Below are 13827 nucleotides of genomic sequence, written 5' to 3'. Positions count from 1 at the left end.
GAGAGGGTTGGGGGGAAGTGGAGATGGTTAATGGGTACAATTATAGTTAGAAAGAACGAATAAGACCTAGTATTTGATAGCGCATTGGGGTGCCTATAGTCAATAATAATTTAGTTGTATGTTTTAAAATAACCAGAAGAGTGAAATTGGATTGCTTGTAACACAAAGGATAAATGCTTGAGGGGATGGATACCCCATTTATCATGAGTGATTATTACACGTTGTATACCTGTATCAAAGTATCTCACGTACTCCATAAATATATACACCTGCTATGTACCCACAAAAATTAAAATTAAAATTCAATTTTTTAAAACCTCCTTGAAGTTCTGAAAGTCAAGGTTAAAATGAGAGTTGCTAGCAATTAAATATGTCAGTCTTCTCTGAGTATTATTAAAATGCTTTGAATAAAGTCCCAGCCAAGGGATCCCAAAGTCTTTCTATAACAGGTAATCTTCATTTTTAATTGCAGATGTAATAGAATGCTACCCCGCCTTCCCTCCTTTTAGTAATGGCCGCTTTTGATGGTCTGGGCTCAGGCCCATTCATGGCAGCTAAGGCCCATTCAGGTCAGCTAAGATGAAGGCAGCTGTGCGTAAGCAATTGTCGCCTTCCATAACAAAAGAATTACACAAAAATAACTTTAAAAATCCATATCCTCCAAGATCGGCAGTCCCTGGGCGGGGGAAAAAGAAAAAGTGAGTGGAAGCTGTGAGTGGAAACAGGAACCGAGGAAGTCTAGGGAGGGAATATTTTTCCTCAAGAACAAGAAGGGGTTTGTGGTTTTTGATTGAGGGTATTTTCACATCCCTTAGATGCTTTTGGAAATGTGTTGGATGAACAGTTGCCATAGTGCCAGCTACCCAGGGTGCCATCAGAATGCTAAAGGTCTGGGCACTATGTAAAGACATACCCAACAAAGAATTGTCCTGCCCCAAAAACTCACAGCACCCTTACTCAGAAATCCTGCAACCTGGCTGGCCACAGTGGAGAGGAGCTCTGCAATCTATTAGCTGCCTCCCTCCACACGCTCCGGCTTACATCTGGCTGGCTATACCCCAGGTACAAGCATTCAGGTCATTATCTAGTTTTCTGATATTCTTCAGGCAGACAAGGTCTAACCTAGAGTCTTATTTATAAGAAAATATAAGTTATTTTCTTATCTCATGGGATCCCTCAATAGGAATATCTCACTCCACTATTCACCACAAGCAGTTCGCCATATCAGTACATCGATTGTTTGTTTAGATTAGCCAATTTCCACAGTATCCTGAGACTCTTAAACATAAGCAGTTTATGGCTCTCACTCTCTCTCTCTCTTAAATGCCGCGTTTCAAACTTCCCTTTATATATCTTGGTATATGATTTAGTAGTGGTGGTGGTTATTCAAATCTAGAACTTCAAACACTCGTACACACATGAGTACATGCAAAGCTGGTGAAATTTGAATGAGGTCTGTGGATTTTGCCAATACCAATCCTCTAGTTCTGTTATTGTTTTAAAATTATGTAAAATTACTAGTAGGGCGAATGGGGTACAGGGTACACATCTGTTCCATCTTGGCAACTTCCTGTGAATCTATAATCATTTTAAAGTAAAAAGTTAAAAAAATTAGGTTAAATTTCTTAAAATATGGAAATATTTTCTTAAAATTCCAAAACTGCTCAATGCTTTTCTCTCTTTCTCTTTTTTCTCCCCCATCTCCAGCCAGGACCAGCCTTGGAGATAAGCAGAGTGAACAGAAATTTATGCTCTTAGATTGAAGAAAAACAAGATTCTTTCTTGCTTCTTAAATCATACTCCATCCCATCGACTTGCAAACATGCTGACACTTCTCATAATTTCACTCTTCATAAACCAAAGCGTAAGGTCAGAGGAGAACTTGACATATTAGAAGACTTAGGCATTGAAAGTGGTTAGTCTAACTAACCCACTGAGGTTTTGGAGAACCTGGGACTCAAATTTTGGAAGATGTGACAGATGATATGTTAAAATACATTGCACCAAGGCTGAAGTGGGAGGATCGCTTGAGACTGCCTGGAAGGCAGATGTTACAGTGAGCCGAGACTGACGGTGCCACTGCACTCCAGCCTAGGCAACAGAGCAAGACCCTGTCTCAAAAAACAAAACAAACAAACAAGCAAAAACAAAAAACAAAAAAGCCATTGCACCAAGTAACAGTCAACTTTTCAGCAGAGGTGAGTAATCAGTTAAGGCTTTCTGGAATGCCAGCCCACCTCAAGGCCTTGTACATCTTTTTCTCTCTACATAGAGAGATGGCCAGAAATCCCCCAGATAGATCCATGAATGCTCACCTCCTGTGTGCAAACCACCATGTATTTCCCTCTCATGTTGTATCAGGGTTGGTCACTGCAACCAGTAGAATGCTGCAGAAATGATGAGTGTGTGACTCCCAAGGATAGGTCACAGAAGATATTGCAGCTTCTACCTCTTGCTCTCTCTTGTTTATACCTTTACTAAAGTATGATTCGAGTACAAGAAACTGCACATATTTAAGGTATACAATTTGATGAGTTTGTCAAATATATACACCTGTGAAACCATCACCACAATCAAGGTAAACATTTCCATCAACCCCGAAAGGGGTGACCCTTTGAAATCCACCCCTCCTCCACCTTTTCCCTAGACAGCTACTGGTCTATTCTCTGTCACTGTATGGAAACACCTTAACTGTTTCCTCTGTCTAAAGTCTATTCTATTTTGCCTTGCTCTTACTTTTGTTTAGACCAAATTTAGCCTTAGCAGGGAATTTGGTTTTGTGATTCCGAACCCTAAGCAGTCTTGGATTGCTGTCTGCTGAGATGGTGCATGAGAGCAGTGAGGAGCATTATCTGTTTTAACAAAGCTGTATGCTGTTCCCAGCTATCTAAGACCAAGGCTCATCTCTTTCTAGTAGGATCTTGGCAGGAGCCACAAGAAGTAACCAACACAACAGGAGTTAACCTGTCCATATGCTTTCTAAGTGCCAGGCCTATTCTAAGTGCTTTATATATATTAAATCCCTTAATCCTCACAATAATCCAGTTAGTTAGGTACTATTTTAATTCCCATTTCCCTGATGAGGAAGCTTAATTGTGATTAAGTAACTTGCCCTAGGTCACACAGCTAGGAGATAGGGTCTTTGAACCCAGGTGGTCCAATTTCAGTCTTTGCTCTTAAACCACAATATGATACTGCCTCTCACACCAGAGTAGCCTAACTTTGTTCTGCTGGATTCCCTGAAGCTTCCACCTTAGTAGGTACAGGTCTGAATCCCAAAGAAACTACAATAACATCTTAATGAGCTGCTTCATTACCATATCATAAAGACTGCCCACTTCCCACCCAGGGATGGAGTGAGATGGAGAGAGCCTCACTGCCTCCTACCCCACCTTGACACAACAGTTCACATTTTAGGATCTTTCATTTCTAGCACTCTACTTCTGGGTACTAATGTCTCAATCAGTCAGTACTCTCAACTGCAAATGGCAGAGACCCACTCAAATTAGCTTACGAGAAATGTTAAGGAATGTATTGGTGCCCCCATAGGTAAACCCCTACCCTAAGGATGTGGCCTGCCTCTGCACCCACCCTGAGGTCCAAGTGAAAACCACTAACCTGAGGGCCAGGAACCCGAGCACAGCACTGAGGCCTGTTACTTGGCGACAGAAGTGCTCAGGCAAAGTCCAGGGTCATTACCCTCATTCGGTAAGAATTTTGATGTTGATTTCTAGTGTCTAGAGACCTCAATATCCAAAATAAACATTACTACATTAATTTGCTAGGGCCGCCATAACAAAGTATCACAGACTGGGTGGCTTAAACAGCAGAAATTTATTTTCTCACAGTGCTGGAGGCTAGAAGTTCAAGGTCAAGGTGCTGACAGGGCTGGTTTCCTCTGAGGTCCTCCTCCTTGACTTGAAGTAAGGAAGACCACCCCTCTCTCCTTGTGTCATACCTCAGAAAAAGAAAGAGGAAGCAAAAGTTACAGAAAGGCAAAAATAAGATCAATAGTCAGATAGCCCAGCACAGCACCTCCATCCTGGTGTTAAAAATCAACCTCTGACCTAGCTGCTTGTATCATTCATAGATTCCAGGCATTGTGTGAAGAAGCATTGCAAAATTTTCTGTTCTATTCTGTTCTGTTCTGTCTTGATTACCAGTGCATGCAGCTCCAGTCCCGTACCCCATACTTGCTCAATCGATCACGACCCTCACATAGACCCCCTTCGAGTTGTAAGCTCTTAAAAGGGGCAGGAATTTCTCTCTCGGGGAGCTCGGCTTTTAAGATGCAAGTCTGTGGAAGCTCCTGGACGAATAAAGTTCCTTCCTTCTTTAACCCAATATCTAAGGAGTTTTGTCTGTGGCTCATCCTGCTATAGTAGATGGCCATCTTCCTCCTGTCTTCTCATAGTCTTTTATCTGTGTGCATCTGTGTCCTAATCTCCTCTTCTTATAAGGACATCATTAATCATATTGGATCAGGGCCCACTGACATGACCTTGTTTTACCTTAACCACCTCTTTAACAACCTCATCCCCAAATACAGTCTCATTCTGAGGTACTAGGAGTTAAAACTTCAACATATTAATTTCAGGGGAACACAATTCAGACCATCACAATAAACAAAAAATAAAGCTGAATTTATTGCTTGGTTATATAAGGGAGAGCTATGCTGACCAGGCCCAGTCTCTCTAAGCAGATCAGGGAACTGATCTTAATGCGGTTCTGCAGAAGCATGGAGTTTGGTGACTGGCAGAGTAGGTCAGTGTTAGCTGAAAAACCATAGTTACTTGAGTGAGACTTTAGTAGATTCGTTGGCACTCAGTGGTATGTTCATTGAAGGATTCCATTCCCAGGTGGTTTGCTTTCACAAGCAAGGGGTTGTCACTGCTGGAATGGCTTCCAGAAGCATGCTTGCAGAGGTGAGTTGTTGACTGATTAAATAGATTTAAAATCATTTCTGGTGGTTGATCTTGTATACTGGCTGTAAATCTTTCCTAGGAGTGTGGAAGCTTTTAAAAATTTTCACTGGCGTCAAAAATAATACTTAAGTTGGGCATGGTGGCTCACACCTCTCATCCCAGCACTTTGGGAGGCAGAGGTGGGAGGATCACTTGAGCTCATAAATTTGAGACCAGCCTGGACAACACAGCAAGATCTCATCTCTATTAAAAATCTTCCCTGTGTGAACTCTCACCTACCACAGTAGGCTAACCATAGCTCAGAGCCTGGGATGAGCCTTCCTACAACATTCCCTTTCTCATATAAACATTCTCAAATATTATAATGAATTTTATGAACTTTCCATTTTCTTAGATTTAAAAATGATCAAATACCAGCAATATCCCTGTGGTTTTTTGGTTGAACTTATAAAAACAGTATTGTGTTACACACTTCACACTGAGACTTGCCTTTCCAGTTTACCAATATCATGAACATCCCTCCAGATAGATTCAGTAGATTTGACACTTTCTTTTTAATCACTGTCCACTGCTCCATTGAATAGAAATATCGCAATTATTCAATCATATCCATTACTGATGGGCATTAAAACTCTTTCCTTTTCGTATTAAATAACTACAACCAATGGTTTGTATCCTTGTGTATGTGTGTTCCTTCTATACTGATACTGTTACTTCTATGAGCTGAATTTCTATGAGATGAATTCCTAAAATTGCTGAATTAAGAGTATATTTAGATATGTTTAGATATACAAATACTTACCATTGTGTTATAATTGCCTACAGTATTCAGTGCAGTAACATGCTACACAGGTTTGTAGCCTAGGGTATAGTATCTATCCTAGATGTGTGGTAAGCTATACCATCTAGGTTTGTGTAAGTATACTCTATGATGTTCCCACAATGACAGAATCACCTAACAACCCATTTCTCAGAATGTATTCCCATCATTAAGCAACACATGGCTGTATTTGTTCCTTTGTACTCAATATTACTTCATGCTATTTCAAATTTTATGTTCTTTTAAATTACGTTTTCTAGTTGCTTGCTGCTGGTATATGAATATGAAATTAACTATTATAAATTGCTTCTATAACAAGGCACTGTGCTAAATTCTACTATTTCTAAATTCTCCTATTTTTAAATTCTATATGTTTTCTATATAATTAAACCTATTATTTATAATATAATTATAGTCTAATTTCTTTTTCCCAACTCTTATGTCTTGATTTCTCTTTTTTTTTTTTTTTTTTTTTTGCGCATTGTCAGGAATTTCTAATACAATGTTGACCTGAAGTTATAAAATGGGTAACATTGCCTAGTCTCTCCTGTAGGACAGAGAGTGAAGGAAGCATTGGATGCTGGCATCTGGTTGGTTTCTGGGGAGGCCTCAGGAAACTTACAATCATGACAGGAGGCAAAGGAAGAGTAGGTATGTCACATGGCCTGAGCAGGAGCGAGAGAGAGCAAGAGGGGAGAGGAGGTGCTACATACTTTTAAACAACCAGATTTTGCAAGAATTCACCCACTATCACAAGAACAGCACCAAGGGGATGGTGCTAAACCATTCATGAGAAATCCACCTTCATCATCCAATCACCTCCCATCAGGCCCTAAGTATGACCTGTCACCCTCTACATTCTCTTCTGGTGAAAGAGCTTTTCAAGTTGAATATGCTATGAAGGCTGTGGGAAATAGTATAGTGATTGAAATAATATATAAACATAGCATTGCTTTTGGGGTCTAAAAAAATTAATGCTTTCAAAACTTTGTGAAGGAGTTTCCAACAAATAACTTATTAATGTTGATCAGCACATTGGATCGGAATGTTGGAATGCTGGCAGCAGGTTTGTTGGCAGTTGCTTGCTCTTTAGCAGACATAGCAAGAGAAGTTTCCAACTTTAAATCTAACTTTTGCTATAACACTCCACTAAAACATCTTGCAAACACAGTAGACATGTATATACATGCATATACACTCTACAGTGCTGTTAGATCTTTTGCCTTCAGTTTCATGTTAGGGTCTTACAGTATGAATGACAGTGCACAATTTTCCATGATTGACCCATCAGGTGTTTTATATGGTTATTGGGGCTGTGCCATGGGCAAAGCCAGGCAAGCTGTAAAACAGAAATAGAAAAGCTTCCAATGAAAGCAATGACCTGCTATGACACTGTTAAAGAAGTTGCTCAAGTAATTTACATAGTACATGATGAAGTTAAGGATAAAGCTTAAGAACTCAGCTGGGTTAGTGGTTTAACTAAAGGAAGACATGACATTGTTTCAAAAGGTATAAGGGAATAAGCAGATAAATATGCTAAAGAATCTTTGAATGAAGAAGACAAGTCAGATGATGATAATATGTAACATTTACTCCAGGATCTATTCTATTTTAAATTCCTATCACAATCCCATGTAGCTATATAGCCCTGTGGATTACACATACGCACTGACCAATTTTTATTAAATTTTCATCTTGTAAAAGACAAAACAGAAACAATAACAAGATAATCTTAAAAATTAAAAATATTACCCCACTACTTTCTGGCCTCCATGATTTCTAATGAGGAACCTGTCATCAGTCTTATTAAAGATCACTTGTACATGATGAGTTGCTCCCCCATCTTTGTCTTTTGATAATTTGATTATGTGTCCTGGCATGATTCTTTTTGCATTTATCCTTCTTGGAGTTCATTGAGCTCCTTAAATGTTTAGATTCATGTTTTAATTTTTAAAAATCAAATTCAGGAAATTTTTAGCCATTATTTGTTCAAATATTTTTTTCTGACCACTTTGTCCTCCCCTCTCCTTCTGGGATTCACAGTATGTGTATTTGGTTTGCTTAATGGCATCCCATGGGTCTCTTAGGCACTGTTTGTTTTTCTGCATTCCTTGACTGAATAATTTCAATGGACCTATCATCATGTTTGCTAATCTTTCTATCACCATGCTCAAATATGCTATTAAAATTCTCTAGAGAAATTTTTATTTCAGTTACTCTGCTTTTTAGGTCCAAAATTTCTGTCTGGTTTCTTTATATAATTTCTATTTTTTATTGATATTTTCTCATCAATTATCATTTTCCTGATTTTCTCTCACATTTTGTCCACGGTTTCCTTTAGCTCTTTGAGCATATTTAAGACAGTTTGACTAGGTAGTCCGATGTCTGTGCTTTCTCAGAGATAGTTTTTGTTCATTTCTTCTGTGAATGGGCCATACTTTCTTGTTTCTTGGCGTGCCTTATAATTTTTTGCCAAAAATTGAAACTTAAAAGCAAGATAAAGAACAGTATTATAATGTTTATTTAATAAACCCTTATATAGCCGGGTATTTTTCTGAATGTTTTACAAATATGAAATAATTTCATCTTCTGAACAATCCTGTGAGATAGTGTTATTATTATGTTCATTTTACAAGTGAGAAAACTGAGGAATATAGAAGTTAATGTCATGCAGCTAGTAAATGGCAGGGCCAGGATTTGTAGGAGGTGGAACTCTAGAATCTGTGATTTTTATCACTATGCTATATTTCATCTCTGTAGCTAGAGATTACTCTTTTTTTCCATCTATTCTTTATCATGGTAAAATATACATAATAAATGTTACCATTTTAACTATCTTTAAATATACAATTCAATGGCCTTAAGTATAATCAAATTGTCGTGCAAATGTGATCCGAATTTGGAAAAATTTTTTCATTATCTCAAACTGAAACTCTGTATCCATTAAACAATAACTCCCTATCCTCTTCTCCTGGCCCTGGTAACCACTATTCTACTTTCTTTCTCTATGAATTTGAGTATTCCAGGTACCTCATATATATGAAATCATATAATATTTGTCCTTTGATGTCTAGCTTATTTCATTTAGCATAATATCCTCGAGGTTCATCCATGTCATAGCATGTTTTGGAATTTCATTGCTTTTTAAAGGCTGAATAATATTCCTCTGTATGTATATGCTACATTTCGTTTATCCATTCTTTTGTCAATAGAAATCTGGGTGATTTCTACCTTTTAATGAATAACACTATGAATATTGGTGAATATTTGTGTGAGAGAAAGTTAGATATTGTATACTCTTAGTCATATGTGGGAGTCAGAAAAGTAAGCTCATAGGAGTAGAGAGTAGAATTATGGTTCTTAGAGACTGGGGAGGGTAGGGGCAAGAGAAGGATAAAGAGAGGTCAGTTAACAGACACAAAATTACAGCTAGATAGGAGGAGTAAATTATCATGCTCTATAGTACTATAAGAACTATAGTCTGTATATAGTTAATAATAATGTATTAATTATTCAAAAAGCTAGAAGAGAGGATTTCAAATATTCCCCCCACACAAAAAATATAAATGTTTGAGGTGATGGATATACTAATTACCCTGATTTGATCAATGCACATTGCATACATGTATCAAAATATTATTCTGTATCCCATAAATATGTAAAATTACTACATGTCAACTAAAAAGGAAAAATATTTGTGTAAGTTCCTGCTTTCAATTCTTTTGGGTATAGACCCAGAAGTGTAATTACTGGATTATATTATAATTCTATGCTTAACTTTTTAAAGAACTGTTATGTCGTATTTCACAGTGGCTGTAGCATTTCACATCTCCATGAGCAACACATAAGGGTTTCAATTTCTCTACATTATTAGCCACACTTGTTATTGTCTAAGTTTTGATAGTAACCATCCTAATGGATATAACACGGTATCTCATTATGGTTTTGATTTGCATTTTTCTAATAGTTAGTGATGTTGAGCATCTTTTCATGTGTTTATTGCCCATTTCTACATCTGCTTTGAAGAAATGCTGTTTCAAGTCCTTTGCCCATATTTGAGCTGTTTTGTGTGTGTGCTGTTGTTGTTGTTTTGCTATTGTGAAGTTATAAGAATTCTTTATATATTTTGAATATTAATCCATTATCAGATATATGATTTGCAAATATTTTCTTCCATTTGCTAGTTACATTTTTACTCTCTTTGATAACTTACCAATTTTAGTTCCCTTTTTCTTCATTCAGTATTCACTTTTGGAGCTGTACATTTTTTTGTCTGTTTTAAGGAATTCTTAATCAACAAAGTTGATTCTGAGAGTTTTTGCTTGAGTTTTTGATTTTTCTGTAGAGAGACATGCTCTGGGAGCTACCTACTCTACCATTTTTGCTGACATTACTCTATCTGCCTTTTTCTATAAATAAAGTTTTATAGGAACACATCTTTGCCCACTCATTGTTATACTGTCCATGGTTGCTGTGTCAGGTATCTCCTGACATGGATTCCTCTCCCTTAGTATTCACATCCTTATGCAATTCTCCTGTTTGAATGGGGACTGGATCTAGTCACTTGCTTCTAACAAATACAATAGAGCAAAAGTGATGGGAAACTGGATATTGCTGCATGCATCTATAGTCCCAGCTGCTGAGGAGGCTGAGGTGGGAGGATTTCTTGAGCCAGGTAGTTCTAAGCTATAGTGCACTATGATAACACCACTGAATAGCCACTACACTTCAGCCTGGGAAACATAACAAGACTCCATCTCGGAAAAAAAAAAAATGATGGAGTGTCATTTCTGTGGTTCAATTTGGAAAGACTGTGACCTCTTCCTGCTGTTATTCTCTCACTCTCGCCTTCTCAGCTTGCAAGCATGGATGCAGCAAGCTGCCATGTGTGCAAGGCCCACAGGCAAGGAACTGAAAGTGGCCTCTGCCAACAAGGAATCGAGGCTCTCAGTCAAACACTCTATGAATCCAATCAACAACCATGTAAGTGAGCTTCAAATTAGATCTTCTCCCAGTTGAGCCTCCGTAAGAGACCATACCACTGGCCTACACCTTAATTATAGCCTTGTGAGAGACCATGAAGCAGAGAACCCTGTGAGTTCATGCCAGGATTTTGTCCTACAGAAACTGAGGTAATAAATGTGTGCTGTTTTAAGTCACTGAATTTTGGGTAAATTGTTACAAGATATAGACAAATGATACAGTTGTTTTTGCACAACACTAGAATTGGTTATTGTGACAGGGACCATATGATTCACAAAGAATAATATATTTACTATCTGGCTTTTTACAGAAAAATTCTGCGTGAGAATGCAAGCAAGGAGGCTGGCAGGTATAGTCTTCCATGACTCAGTAAGGAGGGAAGAACCAGCTCCATGAGCACTCGTAACTAGATGAGCTACATGAGCACTAGACAGTTCTTGCCCTCTGATGTCCTGATGTACGTCAAGTGTTTATCTTGAAATCAAACTGCTTTCTTGGTATGACGTCAGAACTTCTTCTTAAGTATATAAAGGTTGAAGTCTCAGGAGAGCCAGTGATATGTGCGTTCTCTCACACCACTTACAATCTAGTCCCCTTTTTTCCTGGAAAGTTCTGCAAAGGCTTTGGAATGAGACTACTTCAGTGATTCTGATGATGAGTGAGGATTGGAAATTACCCCTTCAAACTTCCCCAGAAAATCTCTTTTACAGAATTAATATACTTCACATACTGGTTCATAGAATAAGTGCTTCTTAAAGCAAAAGGGAATTTACCCTCTATCTGGGCCAAGTGTGTCATTTTCTAGGTGAGGAAAATGAGGCTCGGAGAGCTTAAAAGGCTATCTAAAGGCCACAGAGCCCCAGGTTTAGAGGAAAAGTGAAAGCGGATTCATTGATTCTCAGCCCAGGGCTTTTAAAAACTATTATTTAATTTAGTCTTTGAGCAAATCATCACAAGATCTGATTCAATTAAATGTTAATTAATATGATTTTACTGCATTAAGAATCATCTGATCTGCATGTTGGCTGAACAATTTACATCTATAAAAGTCTTTTATTACTTAATTTGCATTTTTCTACTTAAGGCACCCATAAGTAAGTCAGCATCGCCCTCTACTGGATAATTTGTATTTATTACTCAATAGTTGTGTCCAACATGATTTACGAAGAATTTTGGATGTTTATTCTTAATTTCAATGAAAGGTACATGAAAACCAGGACATTCCAGCTGTTTGGATATTCCCCTATGCCTATTAATCCTGTCAGATAACATTTTCCTCTTCCAAAAGAGGCCTTGATTTTCTAGTTTTGAGAATTGTAAGTTTAAACAATAAATTCCAACGTGTTAACAAAGAAGGAAAAGACAGAGTCAGAGAAACCAAGAGATGGAGATAGAGATGAGGAAAAGCTAGAGAGAGAGATATAGAAGAGAGGGTCAGTTCTGGTCAGAGTGAAAGCAGACTGTTTTTCTACTCTGGCAGCTTCAAAAATAAACTCAAATAAATGCTTTCTTTGTGGCATCACCAGCTGCAGGTTTTATAATGCATATGCTAGTTCTAGCTCATGGGATAAACTTTTTATCTTCTTGAGACCACATTTAAGCTGTGAGCTGGGTTGACTACGATGATCTGTTCTTCTGCCTGTGAAAATAGTATGCTCCTATCAAAGCAGATTAAATTGTGGTTGGTTGGGAGTCAGCCGGCAAACTGTTAATAGCATTAAAACTGACTGAATTATGGCTTGAATTTTGACTTATAAGGTAAGAAAAAATAAACAATAATAAAAGGTACCACTGCACAATTAGCTCTTATATTACAAAAAAGGAAGAAAGAATAGTATAAATTAAATTATGTGATGTAAATTACTATGACAAGAACATCTAGATGCAATTGTAACAAGGCAAATGCAAATGCAGAGTGAGTCATCATTTCTGGCTTAAGTATCCCCAAACCAGACTCTTCAGCCCTGACCTCTATTATCTAGCCCAGGAGCAGCTTCAGATCCTGGAAAGAATATGGGCTTTGGCATAGACACACCTGCATTCAAATTGCAGCTCTGCCACTGTATGGCCTTGAGAAAAGCCTTGCTTTCCTTATCTGTAAGGTAGAGATAATTGTATATAATTCATACAGTTTGGAAAAAAGTAAATGAAATAAAACATAGAAATGATTTAATACAGTATCTGCCATATATGGCTACTACACAACTCCAGGTGACACACATAGGCCATCATTTCCAAGCAACACATCCAAAACTCCCTCTCTCTACCTCTTCATCCCTAATTACTACCCCCACTATTCACGTGGTTGCCCAAGCCATAAGTTTGAGCATCACCCTAGATTCCATGTTCCCGCTCACCTCCATATATGCTTGCAAAACGTCTACTCTGTCTTCAAGACAGTTCAGGTGTCACCTCTCCTGGGAGAGGAGTTCTGGATTTCTTTGCCCCTCACAGACTAAGTTCTTGTTCTACTCTCATGTTCCCAAGCGCCCCATTTATATGTCTATTAGACAGCTAGTTACACCATGTTGTTGTGACTTGTTTCTCTTTCCTACTGGGCTGTAAGTACTTTTAGAGCAGAGAATTATATATGATTCAAAGTTTTATCCCTAAGTTATATCATTGTACCTGCCACATGAAAATGCTGGAAAGCATTTGTAGTAAAAATGAATCAATGACCACATAAACGTGTTGGAGTTTCTTTTGTTTTATTTTAGCTTATTTACATATTTGTTATTTATTTTTTAGAGACAGGGTCTTGCTGTGTCGCTGGGCTGGAGTGCAGTGGCCTCATCATAATTCACTGCAGCCTGGAACTCCTGGGTTCAAGCCATTCTCCCAGGTCAGCCTTCCCAGCAGCTGGGACTATAGGAGTGTGTTACTACTCCCCGCTAATTATGTAAAAAAAAATTTTTTAGCAACAGGATCTCACTACTTTGCCCAGGCAGGTCTCAAACTCCTGGCCTCCAATCCTCCTACTTCGGCTTCCCAAAGCACTGGCATTACAGGCGTGTGTCTTAGTGCCTGGCTTGGAGTTTCCTAAATGTTCATCTCACCTCTTTCCTCTACAGATTCTGAACCAATTGAGCAACAGTCAGG

At 38.2% G+C, this 13827-nt stretch overlaps 1 pseudogene; it reads left to right on the top strand.

The window, feature by feature from the left end:
- Nucleotides 1-6313: 6313 nt before the first annotated feature.
- LOC117071162 lies at nt 6314-7331 on the top strand (annotated as a pseudogene).
- Nucleotides 7332-13827: the final 6496 nt, after the last annotated feature.

Source organism: Trachypithecus francoisi, unplaced genomic scaffold, assembly GCF_009764315.1.
Source record: "Trachypithecus francoisi isolate TF-2019V2 unplaced genomic scaffold, Tfra_2.0 Lachesis_group3, whole genome shotgun sequence".
Lineage (NCBI taxonomy): Eukaryota > Metazoa > Chordata > Mammalia > Primates > Cercopithecidae > Trachypithecus > Trachypithecus francoisi.
The sequence above is the reverse complement of the archived record's forward strand: the minus strand, read 5'-3'. Positions and strand labels throughout refer to the sequence as shown.